This window comes from Capricornis sumatraensis, chromosome 19, assembly GCF_032405125.1.
Source record: "Capricornis sumatraensis isolate serow.1 chromosome 19, serow.2, whole genome shotgun sequence".
Lineage (NCBI taxonomy): Eukaryota > Metazoa > Chordata > Mammalia > Artiodactyla > Bovidae > Capricornis > Capricornis sumatraensis.
In genome coordinates, this window is record NC_091087.1 from 73,189,985 (window position 1) to 73,208,828 (window position 18,844).

At 56.1% G+C, this 18,844-nt stretch overlaps 1 long non-coding RNA gene across 1 annotated transcript in view; it reads left to right on the forward strand.

Annotated features, from left to right (window-relative positions):
* The first annotated feature begins 260 nt into the window (after positions 1 to 260).
* The window catches only part of LOC138095515 (uncharacterized), a 38,762-nt gene continuing 20,178 nt past the window's right edge, over positions 261 to 18,844 (forward strand). The window contains exon 1 of the long non-coding RNA XR_011146312.1: positions 261 to 343. This is a non-coding gene — a long non-coding RNA (uncharacterized lncRNA). The remainder of the gene's footprint in view (positions 344 to 18,844) is intronic.

An 18,844-nucleotide genomic window follows, 5' to 3' on the forward strand; every position in this document is an offset into this window, starting at 1 on the left:
AGGTGGGGGGTAATTCGGGGGAGGGGAGATGGGGCGGGTGTTAAATCGGTGCCGGGGAAAGAAAAATATGAGTGTTCTCTTTTGTGCGAGACAAACAGCCGAGCGCGGCGAGGTCGGGGCCGGGGTCACGCGGCTCCGGGCTGCAGCTGCCGCCGTGGGGCGGGCGGGGGTCCCCGGCGGCCCCCCGGGCGTCGCGGCCGGCGGCGGCGGCGGCGGCGGCCTCGGCAGGCATTCCGGCGGCGCGGGCGGCCGCTGTCCTCGCGCGACCCCGGCCCGTCCAGAGCGCGCCCCGGGCGACCCTCGAGGAGGAGCGAGGGGAGCGCGGCCCGGGCACCCGAGCAAGGTAAGCACCGCGCGGGGACCCTCGGCCCTCGAGCGCGCGCTTTCCGCCGCGCTGGGCCGGCGAGCCAGGACAGAAGGCCGCGGGCCGGCCCCACCGCCCGGCCTGGTGTTCCCCGTGCGCCAGAGGCCCGACGCCGCCGCCGGAGCCTGGGACCCCGGAGACCAGCCAGCCTGGCTCCCGACTGGTCCTGGGCCCGGCCGGAGGGCCCGGCGGGGCTCACCGCGAGCCCAGGAGGCCAGACAGAGCCCAGAAAGCCCGCGGGTGACCTTCCCGGGCCGCCCACGACGAGGGTCACCCTCCCTCCGAACCACTTGGTGCGCAGCGGCCTTACCAGGGTCCCGGCCGGGCGCTGGGCGTCGGCGGGCAGGCGGCGCGTCCCGGGGGCTCTCGGTGAGCCCCGCAGCCGCCCCTTCGAGCGCTCCCAGCGCGCAGGCGCAGGCCCAGGCCCGAGGGGGCCCCGTCCCGGCTGGCGTGGGGGCGCGGGCTCGAGTCCGGGCCTGGGTCGCTGTCCTGCCCGGCCACCAGGTCACCCGAGGGCGATGGCACAGTGGGGACAGGGGAGGGGGGCCGGGGGCGGGGGTAGTTTGAAGGGGCAAAGAGATGGCGGCGGCGGCGAGGCCCAGGCGCCGGCAATCAAAGGCTGGGGACGGCGGCCCGCCGCGTCGCCCCAGGCCAGGCCTGGGGCATAAAGGACCTTTATCCTCAAGTGACACGGCCGGCGGTTTCCCCTGCCTCCCCCGCCCGCGGCCTTAATTGGGGCCGGCTGCTAATGTGATTAAAGGCCAGTTAAATGTTTCTCGGGGCAGCCGGTGGGAAGAGGCCGAGACCCCCTTCTCCTCCCCGGGGTCACGCCAGGCCCTTGGTCAGGGGGTCGGTGGTGGTGCCAACCCCAGGACGGCCTGGCCAGGGGCCGGCCGATTGTTCACCCCCGGGAGGGGAGGCCGCGGGCGGGCGGGCGGGCTCCTGGGGCTTTATGTAAGCCGGTGGGCTTTGGGCCCGGCCGGATTTGGAGATTCTTTTCGCACAGTTTCCATTTTCTGGCCTTTGGAACGGCGCCCCAGGCCCTCGGGGCCCTCCCCCTCCGGTGCCTGGCGCCCGCGGGGCCCAGCCGCCCAGGCTGGCCTGGGGTTTCCGGGCGTTGGGGGTCGGCTGGGCCCGGTCGGAGCAGGTCGATTTGGGGGTCTCCCGACTGAGGACAGGTCTCTCGGGATGGTGATGCGAGGCTGGCAAATGGTGGCCAAGCAGAGCCCCCCCGCCCCGACCCGCAGGGCCCCCAGGCCTAGGTCACGGCCAGGTTCACACGGCCGCGGCGGCGTGGGTGGTCGCGCCCTCCCCGGAGGGCTGGGCGTCCCAGCCTCCAAGGGTCGCGGGGGGCCGAGAGCAAGTGTCTGCGCCGCGCTGCCCTCCCGCGCCTGCTTCCGATGGCGCCCGCGGGCTCCTGCCCTGTGCCCACAGGTTCTGGGGTCTCCTCCTCCAGCCTGCCCGACTTGACGGAGGCGGTGCGCCCGGAACAGCTCCGGGGCGCCGCGCTAGGCGAAGGTCGAGCCACTGCCTGCGGCGGCGGAGTGCGAGCTCGGAGCCCCGGCCTCCTAGATCGCTCCCTGCCCGTGGCCCTGGGCCCAGCCTTGCGCTCACAGGGGTCATTGCTGGGGGGTGGAGGTGGGGTACCCTGGGGGGGTCCCCGAAAAACCAACAGCCCGGCCCAGCCCAGTTCCTACACCTGTGAGGTTGCAAATCCGAACCAGTCGGGATGGGGGAGGCAGATAAAAAGCCTAGTGGAAAGCCAAACGAGCTCGGGGTGTCCCGACAGCTGGCCTTGGCCGTGCGCTTCGGTGGCGGCGGCGGCTCTGGGGCGCACGGGGGCCGGGCAAAGCAGGTGGGACCCGCGGCTGGAGCCGAAACGCAGGCCGCGCACCTTCATCTCGTCCCCGCGGGGGTCTCTCCCGCGCCTCGGTTCGCCTCTGTAAAGACCCGAAGGCTGCGCGGCACCGGGCCGGGGGACAGCGGGAGTGCGCCCGGGGGCTGCGGGCGGAGCCGGGCCTCGGGACGAGGGCAAGGTCGTCGGTGGCCCTGCCGCGCCGCGCCAAGAGCCGCGACCCTGAGTCCAGGCAGCCGCCTTGCGGTGCCCACGAGCGACACTTGCCATTTCAAGCACGACACGGTGTTTAAAACTAATATGGACTAAGCAATCGTGCTTCCGTAGAAATTTTACAGATCGGTTGTTTACTTTTCCCCCAAATATTCTCTGAATAACAAATGGCAGGTTGAACAGATCAGAAGATAAGAAATGAAAAGGATGGCGTTTGAATGTAAATGGAGTGAAAGCAGACGGTAATTTTTAATAATATTTTTTGTCAAAATGTACAGTGGCTCTCAAATTTTGTCATGTTCAAATTCTATAATTATTTGATATTTAAAATACCCGTTTTGTATATTTTTCAACCAAAAGAAAAAAAAAAACAGTAAAAAATTTAAAAAACAGAAGCTGGAAAGCAAGAAAAGCCTAAAGAGAAAATGGGCCGTGAGGAACCAAAGCCTTTTCCTGATATCCTGGGTTTTTTTCTTTTTTTTCTTTTTTCCCCTAAAATCCCGGAGGAAAATACAAGTGAAAATAAAACTGTTTCCTATTAAACTAACACATAGATGTAATTAATTTCGTTCCAGATGGGTCTAAGGGACCTAGCTATTGTGGTGTACTCAGAAAACATTAGATTCAAGGTGATTATACTTTCTTCAGCTGCTCAGAGAACTGTAAGGAAAAGTAAACAGGTCCAGCCTCATGATTTTTTTAAAAAATCTGTTTATTGAACACAGATAAAATTAGAATCATCTTCTACTTGAGACAAAAGTTGCACAGACAAAATCACCATTTTTTTTTTAACTGAAAGAATATCTGGTTTTGTTTTGTACAAAACAGCACTATTTCACTATTACATAACAAACTGAGTGACCTTGGCTTTGTTTGAACTACAACTGCCCTTAAATCAGTAACCCCAGTGATGGTTAAAAAAAGGGAAAAATCCATTTTTCAATTCATCTTCCATTTGTACTGAAATGGCTTTTCCAGTGATGTTGTTTCAATAAAGGAGTAGCTTAGAGTAAAACAAATAAGCCGTGTGTTCTTGGTAAATAATTTTCTGTTTCAAAAAACCAAAAGTAAGTTGACTATTGCTTTTTAGGAACAACCTTTAAATTGGACAGGAAAGGGGAAAATGTGTTTTTGTTGTCTCTTGGAAACCCGGGAGACGGGTTGAGATGCAGCTAGTCACACTGCAGTATGAGGGGCCCTGCTGTTCCGCAGGTGGGGGCTTACTGGAGTACCAGGCCGAAACGTTTGTTCATACCTATGCCAACGCGGCTCGGACCCCTTATGTGTGTGAGGGTGTGATGGAAGGCAGTCAGAGGGTCAGGTGTACAGTGGGGGTGCAGGAGGTGCCCCGGGCGTGCAGAACAGACCCACATGGCAAGCCTGGGCACCTCGTACCGTGCTGCCCCTGTATCCCCGTTTTGGTCCCATCTGGAGGACCCTCCTCCTCCATTTTATGATGTTTTCTCTCCTTTAAAAACTCTCCGGTGGCCCCCTCAGCAGCCTTGTTGGGGGTCCGTTGGTCATTTTCACAGAAACGAGTGACCAAAATATGGACCAAGACCTGGGATGCGAGAAACCCCTGGGCTCCCCTGGCACCTGGAGAGGCCCAGCCTGACCAGCACGGCCGTCTGTCTGTTCACGTCCCGTGAAGCCAGGTGACAGTGCTTCCAGCCCCCGTCCTGACTGTGGACACGGTGGCATCATGTGTGTGTGAGCGTGTTGTGGCAGCATCATGTGTGTGTGAGCGTGTTGTGGCATCATGTGTGTGTGAGCGTGTTGGGGCAGCATCATGTGTGTGTGAGCGTGTTGTGGCGGCATCATGTGTGTGTGAGCGTGTTGGGGCAGCATCATGTGTGTGTGAGCGTGTTGTGGTGGCATCATGTGTGTGTGTGCGTGTTGGGGCGGCATCATGTGTGTGTGAGCGTGTTGTGGCGGCATCATGTGTGTGTGAGCGTGTTGGGGTTTTTTTTTTTATTCTGTTTTTGTTTTGTTCTATTTGTTTAGTTCACAGAAGGAAAACAAAGGCCCCTTCTGTGGCACCTGGCCCAGGCAGTGTAGCAAACAGGAAAACCAGGAGGGCAGAAGGAGCGTGTGGCCTCATGTGGGAAAGCCAGCTTGCTTTGTGCTTGTTTATTACAACTGAAGGTCTCCAGGGGCCTATGTGTGTGTGTTCAGTTGCTCAGCCGTGTCCAACTCTTTGTGACCCTATGGACTGTAGCCCGCCAGGCTCCTCTGTCCATGGGATTCTCCAGGCAAAAATACTGTAGTGGGTTGCCATGCCCTCCTCCAGGGTATCTTCCCGACCCAGGGATTGAGCCTGCATCTCCTGCATTGCAGGCAGGTTCTTTACCACTGAGCCACCTTCCAGGGACTTAGAATTACCCAAACAGGAGGCCTGAGACCAGGAAGGGAAGGAACCCCCTGCAGGGCTGGCATCTGAAGGTTCTCCCCAGCCTTCCTTGGGGAAGTTGGCCCCCAGCACCCTCTAAGATCAAAACAGCCAGCCCACATGTTCTGAACATCGGAATAGTCAAAGATATTTAGAAAAATGGCCTCCAGTCTGGGAGACCTTAGAACTTGATGGATATAATAAACAAAAGGAGTGGCAGTGTCTGGCAATGCCCAAAGGAGGGGAGACAGCTTCCCTTGAAACTGGATGCACTGGGGTTTTCGCTCACATCCCAGGCTTCCAACACAAGTCTGGCCTTCCTCTGGTTGGAGGAGAATCATTAGCAAAGAGTCAGGTACACGGGGCCAGCTCCCCCCTCCAGCCAGAGTCAGTGACCTGATTGGAAAACAAATCTGATCACCCCGTGGCCGCCCTCCAGGTGCCCACTGCTGGCTTCTTCCCCACAGGCCAGCTTGGCATTTCCTGGCCCCTGACCCCCCTCCCCCATCTCCACATCATCTGGACATCCACCTGCTCCCCGAGGCCCTCTGCTCATCAACCACAGGGCCCCGGAGCAGGAGGTTTCTCTCTGCCCATCCCCTGGGATTACACAGGGTTCAGCGCCTCTCAGAGCAGAGAGCGCCCTGGTGGAACAGCTTTGGGGCCTAGGGTTTGGGGACCTCGGGGCACCTCTGGCCCGCAGGTGAGGGACTCCGTGGGACTCACGAAGAGAGGACAGCATGGCCCGTACCAGAGCCTTGGGGTCCCCCTCATTCAGCCGCAGCCAAACCTCAACACCCTGAGCACTCAGACCTCACACAGGGGCACCACCACCTTGCCCAGCCAGCGCACCAGCATGCGGGTAGGGCCGCAGCACGGAAACCCTCCAGCGCAGCCTGGCTCCTGTCCTGTGCCCGGCACCGGCGTTCTTGTTCAGAGAACAAAAGCCCGGAGGCCCCTGAGGAGCCGAGAAAGGCCCAACGCAGTGGCTTCCAGGGCTTGCTGACGGTGGCTGGGGTGAGAAAGGAGATGGCCAGTCTCATCCCAGGACACTCACAGCGGCTTCCTGTGAAATAAGGGGTGAGCTCTTTGTACACACAGAACCAAAACGCTTCCCCAGAAGAGGATTTTTCTAACCGCATCGGGAATTCTGACGTTTGTTACCCCGTTTCCTTCCCAGCGATGGCTGCCACCTGCCAGAGTGATGCCCTCATCCCAATGGGCTGCATCTCAGAGTTCATAGATCCCTGTTTTCAGAGCTGCGGGCGTGGGATGGAGGAGCTGGAGGCAGGCCAGGGTGCCCACAGTCCCCACCTGCTTTGCTTCCCGGATTCCAACCTCGGAGTCAGAGCATCCTGCTGACACTCAGGCCACCACCTCCTAGCACCCGGGCATTGGGGGTGTCACCGCCCTTCACTGGGCTTCCTCTCATAGTGGAGTTGACCGCACCCACCTCCTTGGGTCACAGTGCCAATCCAGGGAAGTCGTGCCGGAGGCAAGGGCTGGGCTCAAGGTACCCACGCACCGGCCACTTTCATCCCTGGGCCTTCCTGCCACACCTGTGGTCCTGCCCAGGATGCCTGCCGCCAGATCACCCTCCCAGCAAAATCCTTCTCCTGCTGCCAGCCCAGCTCCAGGCTTCTCTTCCAGCCAATTCCTGGGTCCCCACAGCAGATGTGAGCCCATGCGGTCCAGCACAGGATCCTCAGAGCCTGGATGGAGTCATGCTGCCCCCGTGGGACCCCAAGGCATGGGGGACAGACAAGGGGTCTGTACCACCCATGCCAGCCTCTGCAGACAATCCACTGTGTGCTCGGTGCCCTGGTGCCAGCCCTGACGGCAGTTTGGGGGTGTGGGTGCTGCTTTTCTCCCACCTTGCCCCTATGTTGCAGGTGGAGCATGCAGGGCCCAGAGAGGGTGTTCGCATAACTACGGGTCACACAGCAAGAGCAGAGCTGGGGTTAGGCCGGCTCTCCTAGCATTGGAAGACCATGACACTCTGCCTGATGAGCAGCCCCTGGGGTCCACGGCCAGCATCCTTCCACCGAGGAAGGGACCCTGAGCTCCTGTCTTCCAGGAGGAAGGGCCCCGGGCAACACGGAGGAGAGCTGTTCCCTGGCCTCCTGCATTCCCCTCCCGGAGCCCTGGGAGAGCTGAGTCCGTTTTCTTCTGACTGCTTCTGACAGCTGCCCAGGGGCAGAACCGCAGCCTCCCTGCTCCAGCCTCAGCGGGCTCTCCTGCTGCCTCAGTGATCGTCACCATCACATGGCCAGGACAGGCTGCCCCTGTGTCCTCTGTACACACAAGCAGGTATACGTGCATTTGTGCACACACACACCTATGCACACGTGCACACACACACACACACACTCATGCACACGTACACACACCTGCTCCGTGTATTTTAGTTGGCAGATTGGTTTCACACACACTTCAACATTTCTAGCCTTTCTGTAGGCAGCAAGTGAAAATTAGGAAATTTACTCTTGGGGCAAGTAATAGACCTGGGGCGGGACGGGGGACATGGATCTGGTGGGACTGGTCTGTGCCTGGCTCTTTCCACTCAGGTCTGTTTCGGGCTCCATGAGTCTCTGGTGGCCCCTGAATGGGGGACACTGGGCAGGGGAGCTCTGTGCCCACCAGATGTGGCCAGACACCTGCCCTCGCCACCAAGTCTCTTACGGTGGTGCTGACTCCCGAGTGGGAGAGGGCCCAGCAGGGCAGGGCATGCAGCGGGGAGGGATCATGTCTGCATCAATCAAATGGCCAGGGAAGTGCTGCTGAAGACAAAGCTGCGTTTGAGGCTGTGCAGGACGGTTCTGACATCAGTATGTGCAAAGGCCCAGTGGAGGACCTGGCCAGCACCAGAGATGCAGGAAAGGGACAAGAGACGGGGGAAGAAAGGAGAGGAGCAGTGGGGCCTCCCCTCCAACCCAGAGTGTTCCACCTCCCCCACCCCGGAGCCCAGGGATTGTGAGAGGCACTCCCAGGGGGACCCACTGATGTGCAGACCTGCCCTGTGCAGCCAAACCCATCTTTTGTGGCTTTATGACTGTTGGGTTGATAGTCAACCTATCGATCTCTGGGTTGATAGTCCCTTTCATTTGGTTTTGTTGATCTGACCGCCTATTTTAGCTTTGAAGTGGCTCTTGTGTGGTCCAACCTTTACCCAGCTCATCAATAAACAGATGAATGGGTGAAGAAGATGTGGTACCTACACGTGATAGAGTGTTATTCAGCCATTAGAAAAAGAAGAGAAGGTTGCCATGTGCAGCAACATGGATAGACTTAGAGTTTATCATACTAAGTGAAGTCAGAGAAGTATTATCTGATATTGCTTGTGAAAGTGAAAGTGTTCATCGCTCAGTCATGTCCAGCTCTTTGCGACCGGGTGGACTGTGGCCCGCCAGGCTCCTCCATCCATGGAATTCTCCAGGCGAGAATCCTGGAGTGGGTATATGTGGAACGAAAAAAAAGGAACGCAAATGAATCTACATACAAAGCAGAAACAGCCTCGCAGACACTTCGGAGGGAATCTTGCCCCCCTACCTCAGTCACTGGGCGTAAGAGGCCAGGCTCAGGACATGGAGCCTGGGTTTGCAGGGAGGCCCATATAGAGGCAGGAGACTCTCTGTGCAGGTGGGCAGACATGGAGAATGAAGGAAGCTGCTGATGGGGGTGGGGCAGTCTTGCTGCTCAGCCTCAGGGGGTGGGGGCCTCAGGCCAGCACTTGGGGGCTGCCTCATAGCTCCTCTCCAGCCTGGTTTTATCATCTATGAGGGGAGGCCCTTCATCTTTTGGGGTACCTCCATCTCTGGTGTTCCAGAGCTCTAACAATCAAGGTCAGCCACCAGCAGGAGGCATATGGCCAGAGCCCACTGTTTTCCGAGGTAACCATACGGACGCTGGCCCAGGAAAGAAAGTGAGCTGGTCTCCATGGAGACTGGACCAGCATCCCAGAGGCCCCCCAGTTCATCCTCTCACCTGAAGCAGGAGCAAGGCCAGGGGCTGATGTCTGCCACCATCTTGAAGGCCCGAGGCCATCTAAGCCATTCCCATGGTTTGACAGGTGGGGAAACTGAGGCCTGCGGGAGGGGAGCTTCTAGAGAGCTCGCTGAGCTGGTCGGGGCAGAGCTGGATGCCTGCCAGGCCGAGGCTCCTCTGTCGCCCCTGGAAACCTGGGCCTTGTTGGAGCCTGAAGTAGCCTTTCTGTTCAGGCTGCCAGGACACCTGTGGTCACCAATGGCAACATCACCCTCTCAATGGCCATGCGAGTCAAGTGTGAGCTGGATTCAGAGGCTGGATGAGGCAAGATGGGCAGCTTAGGGCCCCCTGCTTGGGGGCCAGGTGGCCGTGGAATCCTGTCCTGGACTAAGTATAGTTCCTGGGCAGGTTTGATCTTGGTTATCAAGCGACGATGGCAAGAAATACCCGGCTTCATCTTTCCCAGCTCCAGCTCAGGGTGGTGGGGCAGCCCCCCGGGGGCCCGGCATGGGCGCCAGGTGGACCCCCTGTGACTCCTAGAGCAAGGCTACCCCTTCCCTCACCACCAACCCCCTCCCCTTGCCCGCTTTGGACTAGAAGTCAGGCAGGAGTCTCTCACATCCCACATTCTGGAAATCATGGGAAACAGCTGATTTCCATAAGCAAATGCCCAGGGACACCCCCCTCGCCAGGACTGGGGATCACTTGCTGCAGTCCTAGCTTTTTCTTTTTAATTTTCTTCTCTATGAAAAATTGTTATTGGCATATAGCTGATTTACAATACTGTTAGTCTCTGCTGTACAGTAAAGTGAATCAGCTGTTGCTGTTTAGTTGCTAAGTTCTGTCTGACTCTTTTGTGACCCCATGGGCTGTGGCCCGCCAGGCTCCTCTGTCCGTGGGATTCTCCAGGCAAGAACACTGGAGTGGGTTGCTGTTTCCTTCGCCAAGGGATCTTCCCAACCCAAGGTTCAAACCTGGGTCTCCCGCATTGGCAGGAGGATTCTTTACCGGTGAGCCACAAGGAATCAACTATGTACATATATATATATACACCCCCTTTGTTGTCACTATTCAAGTCACCACAGAGCACTAAATAGAACTCCCTGCTCCATCCAGTAAGTTCTCATTAGTTATCTTATAGTGAAGTAAAAGTTGCTCAGTCACGTCCGACTCTTTGCAACCCCATGGACTATACAGTCCATGGAATTCTCTAGGCCAGAATACTGGAATGGGTAGCCTTTCCCTTCTCCAGAGGATCTTCCCAATCTAGGGATCAAAGCCAGGTCTCCTGCATTGCAGGAGGATTCTTTACCAGCTGAGCCACAAGGGTAGCCCAAGAATACTGGAGTGGGTAGCCTATCTCTTCTCTAGCGGATCGTCCTGACTCAGGAATCGAACCAGGGTCTCCTGCTTTGCAGGCAGATTCTTTATCAACTGAGCTATTACGCCTATTTTATGCATAGTATAAAAGCCCCAAACCTATAGAATAGAAGCCCTTTTTATGCATAGTGTCAATAGTGTGTACGTGTCAATCCCAGCCTCCCAGCTCCTCCCCACGGGGTCCATCTGTCCTCTATGCCTGCTCCTAGAGAGTTATTCTCTTTTGGGCAAAAGGTGAGTTCTTAAGATGACATGACTGTTTTCCTGTTTAATACAGAAAAACACAGTAAAGGAATTAAAGGCTTCCTACCTCTATCCAGGATACCCCTTGATGTTTTCTCAAATAGAGTCACACACTCAGCTGGGATGAAAACTCGGAGGACACAAAGGTGAACACGGAAAGCTGGAAGCCCTGAGCGCCCCTCTCCAGCCACCCTCCCCAGCCGCACGCTGGTCAGGGGTTCAACTCCTCGCCTCCCAAGCCTCAGTTTCTTTATCTGCAAAGTGGGTGGGATGGCAGTACCCACCTCCTGGGGTCTTCCAAGGACTCAGTGAGTTAACAACCTGTAGGGCCTGGGAGCTGGGTGCTCAGTGGCCTGTGTCCATGTGCCTGCCACCAGGGTACATCCAGAGCACATACCTCCATCTGTTTAGTTATCTTCTCTTAAAGTAACTCTTTAAACAACTTGTTTGCGTTTTGGCTCTGCCGGGTCTTCGCTGCTGCCTGCATGCTCTCTCTGGTTGTGATGAGGGGTGGCCACTCTTCATTGCGATGCACAGCTGCCCGCCGTGGGGGCTCCTCTTGTTTCAGAGCACCGGCTCCGGGGCGCTCGGGCTTCAGTGTTGCGACTTGTGGGCTCAGTAGTTGTGGTTCCTGGGCTCCAGAGCACAGGCTCAGTAGTTGAGGCGCACGGGCAGGTGGGATCCTCCCGGGTCAGGGATCGAACTCACGTCTCCGGCATTGGCAGCCTGATTCTTAACCACTGGGCTAGTAAGGAAAACCCTCTATCTTTTTTTCAAACTTGAAAATGGATCCCACTTTGTTTGGCGTCTTGCTTTTTTTCACCTTGTTTATTTTGGAGACCTGTTTGTCCCAACACACACAGGTAGACGCACCTCCCTCTCTCTCAGGAGGCTTTAGGTGCCGGTGTGACGTTCTGAATGGTTACTGACACCAGGATATCCAGAAGTTAGAGGCCTAGGAACGTCGATTCTGGCCCAAAGTGTGGACGCTCATTCAGCTTGGCTGGATGTACATTTCTGCCGGCCCGAGGCGTCCCCCTGCCGGCCTGGGGCATCCCCACTGTCCACGTAGTTTGCAGTCTGATCCCAGGTGCCCAGATGGGGTCAGCCCTATGAGATGTGTGAGGACCACGAAGGTCACAGTGACGAGACAGAGGTGGGGAGTGGACTCCAGGATTCCAGGGCACGTCGGGGCCCTAGCAGCATGGGCTGGAGCCACAGTGCCTGTCGGGCCCGCCCTGCGCGGTCTCCCAGGAGCTTCACAGCATGAAGTGCCTGCCTTTGCACTGAGAAGTTAGCTGGGACGTTGTCAACCAGCCTCCTCTAGGCCCTTCCTGAGGAGCCCTCTGCAACCCCTAGAGCTGGCGGAGACGCGAGCACCGTGGCCCCGTGGGGGCGGCCCACACAGGCGTGTCCTCGGAGGTTCAGCTCCGAACTCAGAGAGCCGGCAACTTCTGGAAACAGCCAGATACCGTTCTGAGCCAAGCCCAGCAGGGCTGCTGCTGGGGCCAACCCCAGGTCACCCTCGCAAGTGGCCACAAAGCAAGGAAGCACGTCCCCCACCCCGGGACCGTCACTTGCTTAGACAAAGTTCTGGAGGAGAGGCTGCCAATCTGTGTCCAGTGGTGACGGCGCTGTGGGGCAAGGAGGCAGCCTCCAGGGTGACGGGGACTCTCTGGGAGACTAAAGTTTCGCACGTTGGTCAACATACTCAGATGCTGAGTCCAACCATCTCCTAAGGAGGGGTGGCCGGCAACCACCCAGCTCAGCCCACATCTGTGCCCTCACAAACCTGCCCCTGCTCCGTCTGGGGGCCCACCAGCCTCAGGGCGGCCACTTTTTGTCTCCTTGTCCACCCCTGACCCCAGCACCCAGATTATGAGCATCTAGGAATCAAAGGTCACATCTTCCCACATCTAGGTCTCCATAGCTCAAAGCAACATGGAGAGATTTCATCAGTGTAGGTGGAGGAAGACAGGATGTGCAATAGCCCTTGGAGGACGGCGTCCAAAGAGCAAGGATAGGGTCCCAGCCACCCACAGGGACTGTGGTCTTGAACCCTAGTGTCCTAGTCTGTAAAGCGGGGTTGGAATAACAAGTACCAGTGGTCCCTTCCTATTCTGTAATTTATGGATTTACTCACAACAGAACGTCAAAGGCAGGGGAGGCCTCTGTGCCCAGTGCCCACTGGAGGGGCAGCCTCCCCCACAGCCATGCTGGGTGGCCTCCACCCACCCCCCAAGACCATTCCCTGGCTCCACGGCGTCCCAGGGAAGGCAGCAGAGGTGGGCAGGAGGGCACGAGAGGACACGCTCTCCTGACCATCCAGCCCAGCAAAGCTAGAAACCGTCAAAAAGTAAAAATTCCATTTGTAAACAAGATCGAATTATTTGATTGTGAAACCCAGGTCCATGGAATTTAAAATAATTTAATATGAAACAATATCATTTGAAATGCTGGCCAGCCAAGGACTTGGGGGCAGGGGTATGTGTGTGTTGGGGGGAGGTTCTAGCCTCCTGTGGCCGTACACAGGCTGGAACCCAGCCTCAGGGAATAATAACAAGTCATCATTCAACAAGCGTGGTTAAGAGTCAGCTATGTGGCCACCCCAGGCCAGGCACAGGGCAGCTGGCCCATGGCTCCTGTCCTTCTGGGGTTCACAGTCTCAGGGAGCAGGCAAGACATAGACAATTAAAAAGCAGAGCCGGCGATCAGGACAGGGGCATTAGGTGGCATATAATCCAAGCCAAAGGGGAGATCCAGACAGAGCCAAGGGCGAGAGCTGTTGGCCACAGTGGGTGTCATCGGGGGAGGCTGTGGGAGCTTCGGAACTGCAGTGAGAAACTGAGGCATCACCCTTGGGCGTGGCGGGGGCGGGGAATGCAGAATAGAAACGAGAGGATAGAAACAGTGGCTGCTTTCAACCCTAACTTCATCTTGCCCTGCTGTGTGACCTTGAGCCTCACCATGGACAGAAAGTCGCTTTCAAGCCTCAGTTTTGTCCCCTGCAGCATAGGAATAATTAATCCAGGTCCCCAGTCTCCCTGAAAGTGTTAGTTGCCCAGTTTCATTCAACTCTTTGCAACCCTTTGGACTGTAGCCCACCAGGCTCCTCCGTCCATGAGATTTCTCAAGCAAGAATACTGGAGTGGGTAGCTATTTCCTTCTCTAGGGGATCTTCCCAACCCAGGGATGGAACCCCGGGTCTCCTGCACTGCAGGCCGATTCTTTACTGTCTGAGCCACCAGGGAGACTTTCCTGATGATGGCTCAGTAGTAGAGCCATCCAGAGCCTGCCTGCCAGTGCAGGAGATACAGGTTCGATCCCTGGATGAGGAAGATCCCTGGGAGGAGGAAATGGCTCCCCACCCCAGTATTCTTGCCTGGAGAATTCCATGGACAGAGGAGCCTGGTGGGCTGCAATCCGTGGGGTCCCAAAGAGTCAGACACAACTGAGCAACTGAACACACCATCACTCCCCATCTGCAGCAAGGGTCAGAAATCATTCACGTGGAGCCCGGGGGAAGCTGACGTCACCAATGGACAGGGGCTCCCAGGTGGGGGCCAGGATGCAGTTGGCATGGGCAGGGGTGAGGCAGTGGACAGGTGCCCAGAAGCCTGGCGCCTGTGCGGTGGGCTCTGTGCTCGGCTGGCTCAGGACCCCTCTGGTGCTTTTCGGAGGGATGATGGAGCCGATCGTGATACAGCAGCGCTTGGCCTCCACGCATCCTGCCTCGACATAAACACAATCGGGAATATTTCAGGGCCGTAAAAGCAAGAAAAACAAACCCAGGGAACCCAGACAGAGAGCTTGCAAATGCTCACTTTCATGTCACATCCAGAAACCACATGTTCATCCAGCCACCTGCGGGCTTGTAGCTCCGTGGGGAAGTGCTGGCTTGTTGTGTTTAGAAAACCAAGCTGGCCATACAGCTGCGGGGGACATCCGGGCGCCGCCCCCTCCATCCTCCCAAACGCGGCTCCAGCCCTAGAGGCTGCCTCAGGGTTTCGGGGGGCACGGTGCCTCTGGGTTTGGACCCACCTGGGAGACTGGGGGCCAGTGGTGAGGACCTCTCATCACTGCAGTGCCCCCGTGGGCAGTCCCCTAACCTCTCTGTGCACAACGGGGTCTGGAAAATGCCCAAGGTCACCTGGCCAGTGGGTGGTTCCCCTAGAATTCAAACCAGGCCCCCTGACTCCCCCGTCTCCTTCCTTCCCCACTCCCCACCCCCCACACACCCCACAACGGCTGGGCGTGGCCAGGGCGGAGGAGAGGGGACCAGCACACACGCCAGCGAGCTACCTGGGAGCCCAGGGAGGGCTCCACGTGCCCCCCCTACCGGTCAAGGCGGCAATGCTGAGAAGCGTTATTTTTATTCCCCCCAAGCCCTGCCAGATTACATTGTCAAGGCCAGCACTTTGGAGATATTTCCTTGGTTTCGCAATTCACGCGGTGACTAACACATGTTACATTCTGAAAACCTCTCTTGGTAAAAATTTAAGCTGAATTGTAAGTACATAAAAGTCTCAGTGTTAATGGGGTGCGTGATTTCCCAGTGGCTGTTTTGTAATCCCAAGATCCAGAAAGGATGTGGAATTCTATAAAAATGGGTAGCGAGCACGTATCCGAAACTGCCCTGTGAGTCCCTGGCTATCGGCAGCAGCCTTTACGTCTTGCTCATCCGTACAGAAAACCCCTTCGTGTCCCCTGCCAACCCTGCCTGGGGTTGGACGCAACCGCCCTCAGTCCATCCCAGGCTCCAGTGATAAAGCTGAGGCGCAGAGGCAAGAGGCCAGCTCAAGTCCATACCCCTGATAAGGGGTGGATCAGGACTCAATCCCAGGCCTCGTGTCTCTCTCCCGCATGGCATCCCCTGCCGGGCACCTGTGTCCCGGGCGGGTGGGTCGTCCGCTCCACACAGGCCTTGGCTGATGGCCCCAGGGTGGACCTGCCTGGGACAGCCAATGCATAGACTGGACAATGGGGATCGCAATCTCCACCCGAGCATTTGAAATAAGAAATGAGAGAGGCGGCAGCTTGGCGCCCTGACGGCATGGGCACATCAGAGCCACGGGCAGGTGTTGGAGTCGGCATGGGAAGGTAATGGGGAGAGGAAGGGGGGAGAGGAGAAGAGCCCAGAGTCAGGGAGGAGAAGACGGTCCCCTTTGAGAGAGGAGGGGCCACTAGCGATGCCAGCTCAGTGCCAAGCACCCAGCGTGTGGGCAGCAGCCCGACCGTCTGCAGCCTCCCGCTTGCCCCGCCCTCCGCGCCTCCATCCCTGCCCCCCGCCCCCGGTTTATTGCTTGGTGGATAACACATCAGTCTGCACTCACCCTGCTTTGGAGTCATTTACCAGTTCAGCATCAATCTCCACACTGGCTGTAGGCTCCGGGCATGAAGTGGCCCATCTGGTGGGGTCCCTGTGGCATCAGCAGAGGCTGATCCAGCATCTGGTCATGGCACTTGGGTGATTATTGGCTGAATTCATGCTCCTCTGGAAGATCCAGGGAGCCACCCCACCCCGCCCCACTGCTGTGGGAAATCCCAGTGGGTTTTACCACCATAAAGAACCAGAGCAGACACGGGCCCCTCCGATGGCTTCAGGGGGGCGTGTAGGGGTACAGCCGGCAGCTCCCTCATCAGCAGAGCTCACTGGGCATGCAGGGGGCCAGGAGGTAGCCGTGCAACCAGGGACACCTTATGGTACAATAAAAGCTGGACAGGTATTGAATTTTCTTCGAAGTTCAGGGCCTGTTGGTCTGGGCTCCTCTTGACTCCCTGCCCACCACCGCCACCCAAGCTGCCTGACAAGCCCAGGCTCCGGCATCAAGGCCCAAGTCCCCTGGGGCCTGAGGGTCCCCTGGCCAAGGCGTCCTCACCAACATTCCATGACTTGGATCTTGCAACCCCATATGGCTGTCGGAGTCCACTAAAAGATGTGTGCATCCAAAGATAAAAGGTTGAGAGGCTGCTTTCTGAAGAACTTCACGGGCGTGGAGGGAGAGGTGTCAACTCAGTTTGGGTGTTACAGTTAGGTTTAGACTTCTTTTTATTATTTTTAATTGGGAGATGATTGCTTTACAATATTGTGCTGGCTTCTGCTATCCAACAACGTGAACCAGCCGCAAGTACACATAAATCCCCCCTCTGAAGGGAAGGGAGGGGAGGGGGGCCCACCCCACACCCCCACCCCACCCTGCCTGGCTGGGTTGTCACAGAGCACTGAGCTGGGCTCCCAGCATCACGCAGCAAATCCCCACTGGCCATCGCTTTTATTCGTGACAGTGTATATATGTCAACGCTACTCTCTCAATCCGTCCCACCCTCTCCTTCCCCTGCTTTGTCCAAAGTCTGTTCTCTACGTCTGCATATCTCTTCCTGCCCTGAAAATAGGTTCATCAGCACTAGTTTTCTAGATTCTGTATATATGCATTAATATGTGAAATTTGTTTTTCTCTTTCTTGCTTACTTCACTTTGCATAACAGGCTTTAGGTTCCTGCAACTCACCAGAACCGACTGGAATGCATCCCTTTTTTATGACTGAGTGAGATTCCGTTGTCTATATGGACCAAAACTTCTTTATCCTTTCTTCTGCCAGTGGACATCTAGGTTGCTTGCTAGCTGTTATAAGTAGTGCTGCTATGAACACTGGGGTTCTTTTTCGTGATTCCTACGCAGGCGAGACGTGGTCTAGCTCTCAAGAGACAAACACATTTGGGGCATGAACAAGGTACAGAGAACCCAGAGATAATCACAATACAGTGTGATAGGTGTAAGAAAAAAAAAAGTATGTCCAGAGCCCACAGGGGAAGGACCATTTCTATATAGGGGTCAACATAGGCTCACCAATGAAAGGAAATTTCCATCAGCTCTTGTGATTTTAATTTGGTTCGTATCCCCAGAATTCCCATTATATTAGAGCCGACAGGGCCCTTAATGGAATTATTCAGCTTTCAGTAATAATGAGTTTGTCTAGGTCATGTAGGGAAGTACTTTAAAGTTATTCTGTCTTTTTTTTTTTTTTTAATGATTGCAATGACTTACAATGCCGGAAAAGACATTTTCCTTAATTCAATTACCAAGTGAACTAAATGCATTTGCTGCAGATAATTAAGAATCTTTATAAATATAAAACAATTATCCCTTCAGAATACAGTACTAGATGTTATTATTCAAGCTAGCTTCTCAATCAGAAACCCCGTTTTTCAAAACAGTTCCAACGCACTGCATGCCACTCTCCCAGGGCAGAGCTGCTGGTGTCCAGCTTGAGGGACCCAGACCACTCCATCCTGCGAGAGTCACTGAGATGCAGGTGTTTGCCGGCAGCCACCCTCCTCAGACCCCGAGCTGCCCGCAGCCAGGGCTCTCCTCACTCACGCCTCAGTCCCCTCTAGCCTCGCTGTTCAGTCACCAAGTCGTGTCCGGCTCTTTGCGACCCCACAGACTGTAGCCCGCCAGGCTCCTCTGTCCATGGGATTCTCCAGGCAACCATGCCCTCCTCCAGAGGGTCTTCCCAACCCAGGGATGGAGCTCGTGTCTCTTATGTCTCCTCCACTGGCAGGTGGATTCCTTACCACTAGGGCCACTTGGGAAGCCAGTGATAAATATGACATGGAACTGTAAATCAGAAAGAGAAAGATAAATATTGTTTACTAACACATAAATGTAGAATCTGAAAACATGAGTGTAGATGACCTTATTTACAAAGCAGAAATAGAGACACAGACATAAGAACAAATATCTGGGTAGCGAGGGGGAAAGAAGGGGTAGGATGGATCGGGACATTGAGGTTGACACATACACACTACAATACTATGCGTGAAATAGATAACTGACGAGAACCTATTGGATAGCTCAGGCAACCCTACCTAAAGCTCTATGGTGACCTCAATAGGGAGGAAATCCGAACAAGAGGGGATATATGCAGACATACAGTTGATTCACTCTGCTGTACAGTTCAGTTCAGTTCAGCTCAGTTCAGTCGCTCAGTCGTGTCCGACTCTTTGTGACCCCATGAATTGCAGCACGCCAGGCCTCCCTGTCCATCACCATCTCCCGGAGTTCACTCAAACTCACGTCCATTGAGTCGGTGATGCCATCCAGCCATCTCATCCTCTGTCGTCCCCTTCTCCTCCTGCCCCCAATCCCTCCCAGCATCAGAGTCTTTTCCAATGAGTCCACTCTTCGCGTGAGGTGGCCAAAGTACTGGAGTTTCAGCTTTAGCATCATTCCTTCCAAAGAACACCCAGGGCTGATCTCCTTCAGAATGGACTGGTTGGATCTCCCTGTAGCCCAAGGGACCCTCAAGAGTCTTCTCTAACACCACAGTTCGAAAGCATCAGTTCTTCGGCACTCAGCCTTCTTCACAGTCCAACTCTCACATCCATACGTGACCACAGGAAAAACCATAGCCTT